General features: G+C 37.5%; 1 long non-coding RNA gene across 1 annotated transcript in view; it reads left to right on the forward strand.

The window, feature by feature from the left end:
* Positions 1–3,048: 3,048 nt before the first annotated feature.
* LOC136832213 (uncharacterized) overlaps positions 3,049–15,000 on the forward strand; it is a 13,967-nt gene continuing 2,015 nt past the window's right edge. The window contains exons 1-3 of the long non-coding RNA XR_010851123.1: positions 3,049–3,177; positions 3,340–3,449; positions 12,832–15,000. The exon at positions 12,832–15,000 is cut by the window's right edge and continues 2,015 nt beyond it. This is a non-coding gene — a long non-coding RNA (uncharacterized lncRNA). The remainder of the gene's footprint in view (positions 3,178–3,339; positions 3,450–12,831) is intronic.

A 15,000-nucleotide genomic window follows, 5' to 3' on the forward strand; every position in this document is an offset into this window, starting at 1 on the left:
GTCTTATCAGTTGCTTTTCTTGCGCTGGAATGGTTGAGAGCAATTGCCCAATATTCATTTCCGGTGGTATAGTGATGTGCAGGAGGTAGCTCTCGTGGGGTGTCGACTAGTTTCGCCCTTCTCGTAAGGGCATCATTCAGGACGGGATCGCAGGATGCAATGGCTGTAATGCTTACACCCCACGAGAGCTACCTCCTACACATCAGTATATCACCGTAAATGAATATTGGGCAATTGCTCGCAACTATTATTATTATTATTATTATTATTATTATTATTATTATTATTATTATTATTATTATTACCAAAGAGGTAGGTGAGATTCAGACGGGCTTGTTATTATGACGTCATCGGTTTTAGCCAAAATCCAGTAACTCATACGGAACTGCATAGGTATTTATGCCAAATTTAGAGCGTTCGTTCATTTATTTATTTGTTTACTATTTGTTTACTTGTTTTTTTATCCATTATATGTTAGCCTTATATATTTACCATTAATTTTATATTTATCATATATTATCTTTACCAGAAACATCGGCGGTTTCACCCATAGCAGTTGCCAAGAGGAATTTAGTAAACCGGTAAAATCTGTTTTATATTTGAATTCATCATTAAAAGGCGTGTAAATGAACTTGAATAATGAAATTTATTCATGGCTTATCCATTTCACGCCCACACGCGCGCACTGAGAAAGTTGTGAACACGCGATTTTAATCAAAATAAGAATAAAAAAAAATCGAGTCTGGCAACTTGAATCTGCGAGTGTACACTTCACAGTGGCTGGTTACAAAACTAAATAAAATGCCGGTGTCAGTGAAATATCGCTTAATATTGTTAAACTCTGTTAAATTATCAACTGAAATCAATGACTTATGGTAAGTTAACAATGTTATCGTCGTAGTGTTATAATTCAGGTTAATATTTAATTTACGGTAACTGACTTTAAGCATAATGTATGATAGACAATGAAGCCTGCCTACTGGTACGTTATGGTCGGAAGTTAGAATCACGAACTTCGTTATCGAATAAAGTTCTTGTTTATTAAAATGATATATTTCTAGTTATTAAGCCATTATTACCCAAGGCTAGCCAAATTTGCATGGCTTAATGACTTATGGGTAAGCCAGTGTTAAAATGGCTGCTGACGTTACTGCACAGGTATTAAGTTGCTTGGTTGATTAATTTGCAATAGTAATAGTAACAGGAGAGCTTTGGTTAATTTGGTGAATATTTTCCATAGACTGCTAGTTATAGCCTAAGCTAGTTTAGGTCGGGCTGGATTAGGCAAGACATGAAGAAAATCGAATAGCCTAATGAGGATGACTACTTAAGAAGTTGAACCCTTAAATACCGTGTATTGAACTTGAAAATATAATTTTCCTATGTATGTATATGTACAGTATGTATATAATTGCATGGATAGTTCTAATTTCAGAATAAGGCAAGTTTATCAAATGTTTTCAAACATATCATGCACTAATGTAACCCCCTTGTACACTAGGTTAGGTTAGGTGTGGTGTGTTGTGGTTGGTTAGGACATTTGCTAACGAAACAAATGTTAGAAATGGTCAAAGCACACATTAAAAGATAGGGAAATGATATTTTCCAGCTCAAAATACAATAATGGTTTAAAGTAAAATTTTACCTCTTTATGCTCAGCTTGAACGTTATTTTCCTCTTACTTGTACATACACAGCATTTGTTACGCATATGTTCAAGCATATATTACATGCTCTGTGTCTGTTTCGTATTTGGTGATAGTTATCAGTCACTATAAGAGTGCTGTGTAGTCTTGGTTACTGTAGTCTAGATCTAGGTATGTTTTAGTTGTTTTGTGCATAAATTAATGTATTTTAAAAAGATGAAATTAAAAAAACTCCAATGTTTGTGGTGTTCTGTTCAATTTTTACAAGTTTGTGTAAGTTTTCAATGACTAGCTAAGGTTAGGTTAAGGATTTCGGGCAGTCCTGAATTTATCAGTGGCCCAGGTTAGCCTAGGCACTTTTTCAATGTCAGCATTTTGGCAGAATTTACACCCTTATGGCTCTATTAGTGCAAATAAATGATGGGTTACTGTACTCTAAACATACTCAGGTCATTCTCATACCATGGAGACCACCCCTGGATGCTTAATCATCATTGACCATTTAAGTAACTTTAACTGGGGTCGTTTCAGTTTACTTGTCACACTTAGGTTAGGTCATCACACTGCAACCAAGTGTTGATACTAGAATATTCCAGGCATCATTTTGAATTTCTTGTATTCTCATCCATGGAAGTAGGGTAGTGATGGTAGCTCATCTTATGGTTGTAGGAGTCCTGTTGTTTAATATGTAACCCATAAATTGGTTGAATCTTTGTAGTTTGTATTTAATAATGTCTGTTTTTAATGCAATTGGGCCAAAAACACCAAACCCTGAGCTGTTAAATTTTTTCAAAGCTTATCAGTGGACTCAAGAACCTAAAATTTTTCTAGGATGAGTGAGGTAAAATCAAATTATATATAAGACTTACATGGTGCAGCATTGTGGTAATTAACCACTGGAGGTTGGTTGCCACTTCCTTGTTTATGATATGGAAAGAAAATGGTTGCCATAAATTGCAAATAAAAAAGAAATGAATCTCTGTCCAGAAGTTGTATTTAATCTGTCCAATGTTTTTTTAATGCACACTTGTGAAGAAAAAACACAAAACATTAAATGAACTGCGGCAAATATTTTCAATTTTTCAAATATTCATTTATCAAAAATAGGAACTTTTTTTAGAACTTTTTCTAATAGTAATTTTTTACTAGGATGAGTGAGCCTTTGTAAAATTTACAAAAATATATAAGACCTATACCCTATACATGAGCACACAACTGATGTCCTGTACAGTATTGACCATTGTAATGGTTAATGTTGAGTAAGTTCCAAGTACATGCACTGTATATTTGTAAAAGTTTTTAATATTTTACTTGTAGGAAGTCATGGTGAACATCTCAGGTATGGTAACCTTAAAATTTTTTTAGGTACCTCTCAAGCAGATGCTGAAGAAGATCTCAGGTGGACTGGAGCCTGGTAGCTCTCAAGCAGATGCCGAAGAAGTGAGGTGGACTGAAGCCAGGCAGCTCTCAAGCAGATGCCAAAGAAGTTAGGTGGGCTGAAGCCAGGTAGCTCTTAAGCAGATGCCAAAGGAGTGAGTTTCATTTAAGGTTTTGTAGTTTCCTGGAGATGAAAATGTGCAATAGTTATAATATACATAAGCTAGATAGCACCAATAACATTTTGGGGACTAGTTCAAGTTTTCAGCCCCATTGCAGTGATTTGAATGACTCAAGTTTTTTCTCCTTTTTAACAGATGTAGCAGCAAGTCAGGAAGAACAGTTAATAATGCCTTCGTGTCATCCAAGTGACCACATTCCATGTGATGATTAACAGGGCGCTTCGAGGTTATACACGTGTAAATAGGTAAGTGTGATTGTGATTAAGAATGAAAAGACTTCCTCACTTGACATGAGTAAAGGGCTGTTGTGGTATGTGAAGGTGATAACCCATAAGGTGTTAGGATTTTATGAAAGAATTATCACCATACATTTAATAACAAATCTTGAAGCTAGCCATCTGCAAGATGGAACTCACTGGCTAAACCATTTTAGGATTATCAGCATTTATTCTGCTCTTTATTTTCCATCCAAAGTGTCATTTTGGTGTGGAACTCAATTATTTTGCTTGAGAAATATGCTTCACTGGTGCTTCTTGAGTCAGTAACAATCACAGACTCATGGAAGGGGTATTTTGAATAATTTTATCAACAGATAAAATTGTAGACAATAGACACACGCTGTTGTAGGTAATTCAGTCATGACACTAACAGTGACTCAATCTAGAGATGTTGCAGTTAAGTGCACCTCTGTACGGAGAGAGATTTTGGACAGTCAGTATGTATGTATGTACTACACGTGGTTGACTCATTAATTTTGTCATATTTTATCTAATATAATATTTTTAGGCTATAGTATATACAGTACTGTATTTATTTTGGATGAATCTTACCTACTGTTAAAGTTAGCCTATATCCCCTGGCCAATCGGCCAGTCAGCATTCAAACAAAAGATCGAATGGCTGCTGGGATGACTGTCTAGTTCACCTGTTCTCCACCAGGTGTGTTTCGAATGTTTTAGCTTTTGTCAGAATTCTCCTAGCCGCCATTGTGCATAGGCAATTGTTGGTATTCTGTGAAGTTTGGTTGTTTTGCACCAGTTTACAGTATTGTAATTTCATTTTCCTAGGATGTCTTCCACCAGAAACAAAACCAATAACATCAGGCTATGTAGGAATGGTTTTTGTGTAAACAGGATGTTAAAATTTGAAGTAGATCAACATTGGGTTTGTACCGGCTGCAGGGGTACAGTGTGTGATCTCGAAACTAGGTATGAGGAATGTAGGGATTGGTCTGAGGACTCTGTGCTTAAATATGTCAGATACTGTAAAGGAAAAGTAAGGAAGCTGATAGATTGCAAAAGCAATTAGTGAATTGTCCCTTCACCTGTAGCTAATAGTTATCCCTACTCAGGCTAGCCATTTTGATATTGCTAGTATTGAGACTTCTTGGGTAGCTCTGCCTTCTGCTCCCCTTTCAGTTCAGGAAAAGCGTATCGAGAAGTTAGAACAGGACGTTAACATTATTTTATTTTAAGTTCTGTTACAATTTTAACTGAGTTCATGACAAGGAAGTGTTCCGAATCTCCCCATAATGTGCGTTCTTTTTCACGTTCCCCTGTTAGAAGTATGGTTTTGGTGCCTTCACCTGTTCGTAGACCGAGCCTTAGACTGTCCTGCGATAGTGGAACTTTGTAAAAGAGTCAGCTACCAGGGAACCGGTCGGTTCTCAGGGCAATGGGGTTCTGTGCTCTCCACTACCTACTTCTCTCTTTTCACAGTCTTATTGACTGTATTTAGAATTAGTATAATATACATGTTAACATCCTTCTCAAGACGATCATTTTAGTGTTCCCTCTCCTTTTCACACTCATTGTCTCATATAATGAGTTAGCCAAAAGATTGTTTTGGTAAACGTTAATCTTCGCTATGTGTGTATCTTCTACTGTCATTGGCACCTAGTATGAGGTTGTTAGCACCTATAGGACTAATTATGTAGGTGTAGACAGTTTTATTAAAAATAATGATGTCTGTAGCAAGTTTTACGTATTCTGATGTTATGTTGAATCAGTCGATTGTTTAACCAATCTCTCATCTTTTGCTCATTCTAAATCCTTGTCTGCTAGTCTATTCCCCTTTTCCATCGAAATGCACATTTTCGTTCTTTGTATGCTTTGTCTTTGGCTGTCGGCAAATCTCTTACTTCTGCCTCGATTAATGTTTCTCTTTCCAAATCTGTCAAGTTTGTTGACCCGCTTTCGGATGAGGCAGGAGAGTCATTGTAACACCTCTTCCCAACATTTCCCATTTTCTTTTGGTGCCTCGTTTTCTTTCATTTAGGTCACTCGTGTGGACTTGGCTGAGTTGCTTCAGACTGTCTCCCTTTCATCAAGTCGTGGATGCAATGCAGTACTCAGCTGCTGTCACCTCCTGTCGTCAGGTGCCGCTTCCTGTCGCCAGCTTTCTCCTGTCCCCCGCTGGTGGTAAAAGAGTTTGAATCAGAGGATCTCCTTCTGTTTGATCGGCATTTGCAGGAGTGTTGCGCGTCGCTTCATCCTCATTTAGTTGAGGAAGGAGACCACATAGAGAATAGGTCTTGCTTGTCTTGGAGTATTTCAGCGCCCTTTAAATATTTGGAGAAGAGAACCCAAGCTTTCTCCTTCAATCAGAGCGCGTTTCGTAACTTTCCTTGTACTCAGGCGCGCAAAGCTCCCTTTAGGTCTTCTGGGGCTTGTTTTCTGTTTTTTTATGAAGTAGCAGAATCCGACTCCAGGGACACAGCCGCTTAATCGCGCTTAAACCATCTTCAGTAGAAGGTTCGGTTTCTTTTCTCTTTCTTGTGAAGAGGTGGACTTGAGACTGACAAGTGCTTTGGACATGCTGAATGAAGTCTCAGTTTAGATTGTTGAAGTTTTTAATCTTTTATTGAACTATTGCTCAGTATATTGCCTCTTCTCTGAGTCAGCTTAGAGAGGTTGAGGCACCAGCTTAGTGGGCTTTTGGCGCTAGCCTAGGAAGTTTGTGAAGCCAGCTTTAAGGGTTTTTGGCGCCAGCATGTGTTCGAGGAAGAGTGTTAGTTTTTAACTCATTTCTGATGCTTATACAGTAAATTCCCAGGATTTGCCGGGGGATGCGTACCACTGCCCCCTGCTAATAGCTCAAATCCACGAATACTTAAAACCCCTGTAAAAACACTTATAACTGCCGTTTTGATAGATCAAAACACCAAAAAAACCCTCTAAAAATAGTTATACCTGAAAATTTTAATAGTTTTATCACAAAAAGTGTATTTAGTCACAAGAATATGAAAATACAGTAATTTGTGAATATTTCTCTTTGAAAAATTCCGTGAATAGGCGAATTTTCCGCAGATAATGTGTATATATGTTCCACAGAAAATCCCACGAATTGCTGAGTCTGCGAATTGTGAGGATGCTAATCCGGGGTGTCTGCTTTACTAACTCGGTTTGGAAGAAGTGAGAACGCTTATACTTCTATATGCTTATGTTGCACAAGTTAGGGCAATAAGGGAGGATATATTGGTGCAAGTCTTGTTTTATACCTTTCGGGATAAGTTCAACCCTCAGGTTCTGGTAGATGGCCAGTTTCAAGCCTCCTGGCATGCTTAGAGAGACTCGGGAGCAGGACCTTACATGGTGGAGGCAATGAAGGAGAGTTATGTTTCCATGTTGGTTACCCTCCACTGGTTTAATCTCCTATTGCTGTTCCTTTGTCTTCTCCAGCAGAAGTCTCATGCTTTGGTAGAAGGTTGTAAAATAGAATGAAATGGACCAGGCAGTAAATCATTGGGATTTTACCTCTGACTTTCCTAGCTCCATAAGCAACTGGAGATTGGTGGTCATTGTTGGACACATTGAGACTGAATAACTTGAAGTGTCTGTCCCCATACTTTTTGGCTTTTCCAGCAGGGTTTTAGCGACTTTCCAAAAGAAGGATCAGATGTCATGGTGGATGTGCAGAAGACATTTTTCTTATGCCAGTACATCCACATTCATGCAAGTTCCTTCAAGGTGTATTCGCAGAGGAGGTATTGCTGTTTAAGGTGCTTTGTTTGGGTTCATGTACAGTACCTCTGTAAGTACTCACAGGGAATTTGTTGCCCATAGGTGGATGGTGTCGATTTTTAGGAGCAAGAAATCTTTTCTACTGAATCACTGGTTCAAGTTGGCCAAGGACCTGTTGTTTCACCTGGCTCAGTCTCTGTGCATTATGATTTTCAGTCAACTTCTCTAAATCCTCCTCATTCTTATCTAGTGATGTGGGGATGATACTTGAATGTGCAGGCTTGTCTGTCGGAAGACGAAATGGCACTTGGCACTAGGCACTTGATTCTTGAAGACTTTTAGCCCTGAAGGAAGCTTCCTAAGTGGTAAGGGCTTTCTTTGTTAGGAAACATGGCCTCACTAGGGATTTTATCAGAATAATCAGGCACATTTATAGTACAGTCTTAGCATAAGAGGTTATGACTTACAGTTAATGTCCATTAAATTTGTAAGTAATCCAGGACCATCATTGTAGCCAGGTTCTGTAGGAGGGACTCTCAACCAACATTTGACCATTTTATTCTTAAACCTACATCCAGATTTTGTTTTTTCCTGCTGTCATGCAACACGAAACAAAGAATGTTAACTAGTGTTGTTACACTTTGTTGTTACACTTTCATACAGCATAGAATGGTCAGCACTACACTTGGTAAAATTTACTAGATGTCAGGGCATTGGAAAGACCATCGAAGATGCCTAGCAGGTTGATCCCTGGTCAGAAACAAAGTCATACTAGTGGAAAGTATGCTTCTTTGAGTGAAATAAATAACATGATATTGGCTTGATAATTCATTCTGCAGTAGGACAGTGTTCATGGCGACGGAGGATTCAGAAAGAACAAAACTACCTACAGAGTGGCCATTATATCCGCAAGTTCTACAGTTGCTGTGGGATTAGAGGACTGCTCAGATGTAGGCTTATTAGCATGCAGATGAACAGGAACAACTAGTCGATTACGACTCCTTTGAGGGCCCTCAGGTTTGAGCAGTGGATGTGTTTTCTTAAGTTTGGCCTGATTCTGACTGATAGTTCAAGAATTGCTTAATGACTCCTGTAGAGTCCTAGTAGCCTCAGAGCAAATGATTTTCGAATTTTCTAGCCCTCTCGGTAGATGTCTCTCTTATTCTTCCGTTAAGGAGAAACCGACTCAAACTACATAATTCCATGCACTTCCACTAACTTCTGCATCTCACACATAACCGCTTGGAGATGCTAGACTGTCTCCTCCCAGTAAGGGGATTTTCAAAGGTATCATGAGATCTATCCTTAATCAAGTGGAAAACAACTGTGGCTTTGTGTTAGAAGCAGCGGTTTGAGTATTGCTCAGGTTGCTGTTCTGGAGGAATTTTCAGCACCTGGAACCTTGTAGACATCGAAATTTCACTGTTTTCTTAGATGTAGTAAGACTTTTTCGCTGTGTACTTTCAAGGTTATTGTTCCATACTTTCCTTGGTATTGTGCCATGTGCTGTTAGATCTGGCTGATAATCAGCACCTTAAGGTGTTGAGATCTGTTAGATCTGGCTGATAATCAGCACCTTAAGGTGTTGAGATTGGGGCCCTTTCTTCCCAGTATCAGTCTCTCTGAAATTTAGACGTTGGTCTAAATTTTATCAGAAGATTCTTTTGAGCCTCTGGAATGAGTTCCATTGAATAATTTACTCTGAAACCTCCTTTTATTTAGCACTATATTGGCAGTTAAAAGAGTAAATTTATTGCAAGCACTCTCCTTAAAGCTGTTGTAAAGGGAATGCTATTTATCCTTTTGCCCTAGAGCTGAGAATGATGTTAAGGCTAAGCTTTTCAGAGAACTGCAAGAATTCCAATTTAACCTCTTTGGTGGGGAAGAAGAGGAAACACTTCTCTGCTCTGTTGGGGCAATTAGAAGTTACCTTGATAGGTTAAGCCTGGAAGAGGCAGTTATCCTTTTGTTTTATGAATTTAGAAACCTAGAGCATCTTTGTCTGAGGTTAAGCTTGGAGGAGGCAAAGTTAACCATTTGTTTTGTGTTTTAGAAAACCTAGATGTCTTTGTCAATGGTTAAGCCTGGAGGAGGCAAGTTCACTTTTTGTTTTGTGGTTTTAGAAAACTTAGAATGTCTTTGTCAAAGGTTAAGCCTGAAAGAGGCAAATTTAACCTTTTGTTTTGTTTTTAGAAACCTAGAATGTCTTTGTCAAAGAACACGAGGTTGTCTGTGATGCATTTGGTTAGGCTAGTGCATGAGAACTAGTTCCATAACTTTTACCTTTGTTGAAGGTAAACATTTATAATGTGAGAGCAATTGCAGCCTCATTTAGTGTTATGACAATTTTTAACTTGAGGATGGGATTAATGTGGCACAGTAGAAGTGCAGTTTGATTTTCCCTGCTCACTACCTTAAGTACAGTATGCAGATTCATGTTTGAAAACAGTAAAGCCCTTAGCCCTTGACTAGTAGCAGATAGTCTTTTTCTTAACCAGAGAAAGAGCAATACTATAGGCTCTTTGTTTTAAATCCCAGATTTTAATATCTTGGGGAACATGAAGGTACGTATTTTGTATAGGAGCATACCTATATATCATAAAAGTATTTTTTTTTAGTAACTCGTTTTATAGGGCTTTTGGACCCAGGCATAGGGGTCCCCTCACACTGCTTCTGTTTCATTCTGGCTGAACTGAAGCGGTTTTCTCCGCAAGGCTGCTCCTCGCTGCACATGTATGAGAGCCTTGCTCCCTGAATGGAATCCGACTTCTGATGGTAGTAAGATCCAAAAAGGATTCCAGATCAGATAAGAATGTTTTGGATTTCATGCAAGAAACCTTTAGCTCGATTGGCTGAGCAGATTTTTGTCTAGGTGCACTACCCACCGTCCTCTTCTCAGTGTGGGAATCAGTTAACTTTAACAGTAGGTGAGATTCATCCCAAATAACATAAATTTTCATAATAAAATTTGTTATTTGGATATTTAGGCTACCTGCTGTTAAAGTAGACCCCACTCAACTTCCCAAAACTTAGTGGGCAGTCAAGGAGAATTCTGACAAAAGTTAAAACATTCGAAACACACCTGGCAGAGAACAGGTGAACTAGACAGTCATCAGGGTAGCCATTCAATCTTTTGTTTGAAAGCCAACTCGCCTATTGGAGCGGAGATATAAGCTAACTTTAACAGTGGGTAAGTTTCCAAATAATGAATATTATGAAAATTTATATTTCTTGATAAGGATTAAAACATAGGCAAACACAGGCTAGGCAGTTATGTAACACCAGTTGAATAGGAATGCTAGGTTTTGCTTTAGCTGACTGCTTGCTTGTGGAATAATTATTCTGCAGTGTTCAACATAAATTGGGCAAAAGAGGTCTTGTAAAGCTAAATTCTGGCTTATGAAAATGTATAATTGCTGTATTCTGAAATATGGTTGTTGGAAATGTATAATCTGCATTTTTTAGATCAGCAGAGATCTGGCATGCTTATGCTGCCTAAAGTTACATAAGTATAACAACAATGGGTTTTTATTTAGTTTGGTCAGAATTGTGTGGCAGAGGCATGGTTCAAGATAGGTAGCTAATCCTCCCTATATTCCTGTTAGCATGCAGTTGACTTTGTTGTTGTTTTAAGGAATAAAAGTAAACGGGAATCTTGTTTTTTCTCTTAGTTCACTGTTGGAAAGAAACCATGCTAAATTTTTCCTCTCATTAGATCTACTTCTCTTCCTTTGCCATGATTTTGGGAATACTGTAACATAGTAGTGTTTGGCTGGGTCTAGTAAACAGCTTGCAAGAGAGCCCGCATGTACACCCATGAGGCAGAGCCTTGCCTGAGCCATTTCGCTGGTAAAAAGATGCGCTGCATATATGAGCAGACAGCAAGATGTTCTTCGTAAATCATCCCATACGCGTAGATAAATTTATAATGCTTTCATCAGCTATCCTAGAAGGTTAAAAGGAATTACCTGCACTAAAATTACTACTCTACTGTACATATTCATAGACAGTGTAGGTATTGTATGAGTAGTTTGATTGAATCTAATGGAAGAGTTTACTGGTTTTTTCAAGTTTTGTAAGGAGGTGATATGCGTGTTTAAGGAACATTGTTTTCTATTGCTGTGTTTGGTTAACAAAGATACTCATATGGGATGTAGTCTGCTGTATTTTTTATTTCATGTTATTCAGTAATTTGAAGGACTTGTGTTGGTATTCACTTGGTGTGTTTTCTATTTATGCTGTTCATTTAATAGGGATTTTTTTTTTCGTAACCCAGTACACTAGACTGCTAAGATATGTTGCAAGTCTGAGCAACACTTCGTATTTCACAAGCCAGAGGTATTAAGTTTAAATTTAACTCTTCTGGTATCCAATTATGGGACTGGTTTAAGTGTCCAGACTTTCCTGGTAGAGATATGTTAGACATCGCATGCTTGTACACATTCCAGGCCCTTATGCTTATGCCTGAATTCATAGTAAAGGAGTAATCCAGTTCTGAACAGCCTCCAAAGCAGGTATTTGACATCTCCCTCTTGTGAGGAACCCCCTTGTCATACCTGCCAGAAGCAGCCATCCCATGAAGTTGTTAGGTCCTTAGTGGAGTTTGTTGAGAATTCTTCACCGAGATTATGTTTTCTAATAATTTCCATTGCTTTAAATTTTTGTAATAATTGAGTATCATGATTCCAGTGGTTGTGGTTTGGGGGTTTTTTGTGTTTAGGTGGTACATGTTTGCTTATTTTGCTGTTTGTGACAAGGTCTATTTGTCCATCTCTTTGGTCATGAGATTTTGTTTTACAGAAACAAAAGAATTTATTTTCATTTTCCACTTTTCACTTTTTAGTTGTAATTGTGATTTACATTACTGAATGAGAATTGAGTGTCTGTGTTTTAATGAAAATGGTAAGTGATTCAGATGGTGCTTGTATTTGTTTTGACTTTTGTAGAAACTGTTTGCTTTTGAATGCAAGAGGATTTTCATTGTGTTCCTGTGCATTTCTCAACAGACACTAAGATGCTAGTAGTTATGCTCAAATCTTATCAATCAAGGGGAAGGTTTATGAGAAAGAAGTCTGAAATTTATTATGTTTCTGTATCTTGTTATTACCACCTCATATGAATCAGTCTATGTGACGTAGATCTCAGGTACTTTCACAATGCACACGACAACATAGGTTAAGTGGTTTGAGTAGAGATTGCAGATGCATATTGAGCTACATTAACCAGTTTTGTTTACTCAATGAGAGGCTATTTGTCATAAGTACAAGTAAGAGGGTTTATAATTGCATATGAAACCATGAAGAAAGATAACTTACATATGATGTGTATAAATATCTTAGCTTTACTCAGTGCTTCTTTCAATCTATTCGTGTTGGTTCCCAAATCTGTTTTTTAAGGTAGTCACCAAATAAGTGCTTGGTAGAAGGGATTTGGGCCTCTCTTCCCGTGGAAGGTTTTGCCTAAAATCTTAATTATTTATTTGTATTGACGACTGTTCACACTATAATTGGTTTTGACTGCCCTAACTGGACATTCATGCAGTAGTAAGAGTAAGTAGTTTGTATCTGAAGCTTTATGGTCTTGTATGTTTGAGGTGTCATTAGTTTTTTCTGTTATGATTACATATGTTTGGTGAATTTCATTTTAATGCTTATTTTTCCTTTCAGAATTGAGAAATGACCCCAGTTATCACCAGTACTTTTTTGGAATACTCTGAAGAAAACAAATGGGCCAGTAGTCGCTCATATGTGAGCAGTTTTCATCATAGATTCTGTCAATCAAAACCAAGTGGTGATCTTCTTTTGTACCTTCCTCAAATCTTGCCATACCCAAAGGGACTATGGAAATCTTTAGTCATTGGTAACTCCTTTTGAAAACTCCATAAGCCAAATGGTCTGTGTATAAGCTTCATTGCTCTCGTGTCAGCTCATTACAAGTTGATTGCTATACTGTAGCAGTATTGCTGAGTGCCAAACCTTTCCTTGTGTTTCTGTTAGCGTCAGTCTTCTAATCCCTATTCAGTTTTGGTTTTGTGCAAGACTTTAAGACTTAATATGTGATAACTTTTGTTTAAATTTTTTTATTTTGCAATTGCAGTTTATTTTCCCAACTTTAGGAGATTTTGTTTATTCAAAGTTTTATTGAAGTGTAATTGCATTATGGAATCATTTTGACTTCTATCCTTAGGGAATGGGTAACCTTTTTTTTTTTTCATTAAAACTTCTCTATCATTAACCTTGATTGTTCTCTCTCTCTCCCTCTCCCTCTCTCTCTCATTAACTAGGTTTTGCATAGGACCATTTAAAAATTCATGCTTTGTCTTGTGGTTGGTCTTTGTGTCTTGATAGAGTTCAGAAGATGACTTCTGTTGAACATGTATATCATCTTCAGTATGAACTTTGCTTCATATCCTCATTGTCATCTTAGTTTTTACTTCTGGTCTCAAGTGTACAGGTTTTAGATGCATATTGAGTTTTTTCTATGCTTGTTTGGATTCTCTATGTTCCTGGTATTTATATGTCCTGCACCTTCCTCCAACCTGTTCGTCATTTCCAAGTCTACTAATTTTTGCACTAACTGTTCTGCCCCAACCCCCTCTCGTCACATGTCAGTCACTGTGGTCTAGTCTGTTTTTGAGTCATCATTCCAAAATATCACATATTGAAATTTGTCAGTTATATATAATTTATGTTATTTCATTACCTTGGAACCTCTCCCACAGCATCTGTACAGCCACTCTCCTAACCAGATATTTTTCAATTTGTATTTTTCATTCACCATAAGCTTGGTTTGTCTGATACTGATTTCATCTTCTCTTTTCCACTTCTCCATCTTTTAGAACTTTGCCCAGACCCCTTCCTCTATGTCTGTTTCTGCTGTTAACACCAGGTGCTGTTCATATTGCAGCTCCCGGGTGCCATCCTTTTTTGTATTCCTTGTAGCATCTGCCATGACCTTGATTACAAGTAAAGAAACGAGCACTGATCGTTGTGATGGACTCCAACATTTATCTCAGAGTCTTCTGATATACTCTACCTGTTATTGTTTCACTGAAGATTTTCTCGTTATTTTATAGTGCCCTCACCTGTATAAAAAGTCTGGTATCCTATGCTTTTTTTTTTTTTCAGTACTCTGTCAGATACTCTCATAGGTCCATGAGCATAAGTCTTTTTTGCTTGGCACTGTCATGTAATGTAGAGTTTTTTGTACAGATTGTCTAATGTTGGTTTTCCTTTTATAGGACTTAATTGACAGTTGTTGATTCTGATAATCCTCTATTACAAGCGGTCGCTTCCTATAGAGCTTGAAATTTTTTTAAATTGGGAAAGTGAGTTTATCTGCTGCAATGCCATTGAAAAATGTTGAGATCGTGAAAAACTAACTTGGGGGGAAAATATCATGCTTAACACTTAGCTAAGGTTGTCTTGTTTTAATCAGACATATAAGGTAAAGGGCGTTATTGTCCAAAATACTTGATGCAGCTATATGATTTGTGCTTTTGTCATAATTATTGTGTATGTTTCCTATCTAGTGTAAGTTTGTTTACTTTGCAACTGCTATTTTCCAGTAATATTTGTCTTTTCTGAACATGTTTAAAAAGAAAGAATGAGTTCATTTGGACATTACAAAAAAGTGTTTGTGGCATCATGTCTAGTGCATTTGAGTATTTATTTATACATTTTAAGCAATTAATGTTTTAAATAAATATTTTGTGTGTGTTTTGTAAACCCATTTTCTCTCTCTCTCTCTCTCTCTCTTTTTCTCCACATTTTATACTGTTCTGTATATAGATTATTTCCTTTTCTGTGTTAATGTGTTAAGTCTTGCTGGTCTAA

Source organism: Macrobrachium rosenbergii, chromosome 49, assembly GCF_040412425.1.
Source record: "Macrobrachium rosenbergii isolate ZJJX-2024 chromosome 49, ASM4041242v1, whole genome shotgun sequence".
Lineage (NCBI taxonomy): Eukaryota > Metazoa > Arthropoda > Malacostraca > Decapoda > Palaemonidae > Macrobrachium > Macrobrachium rosenbergii.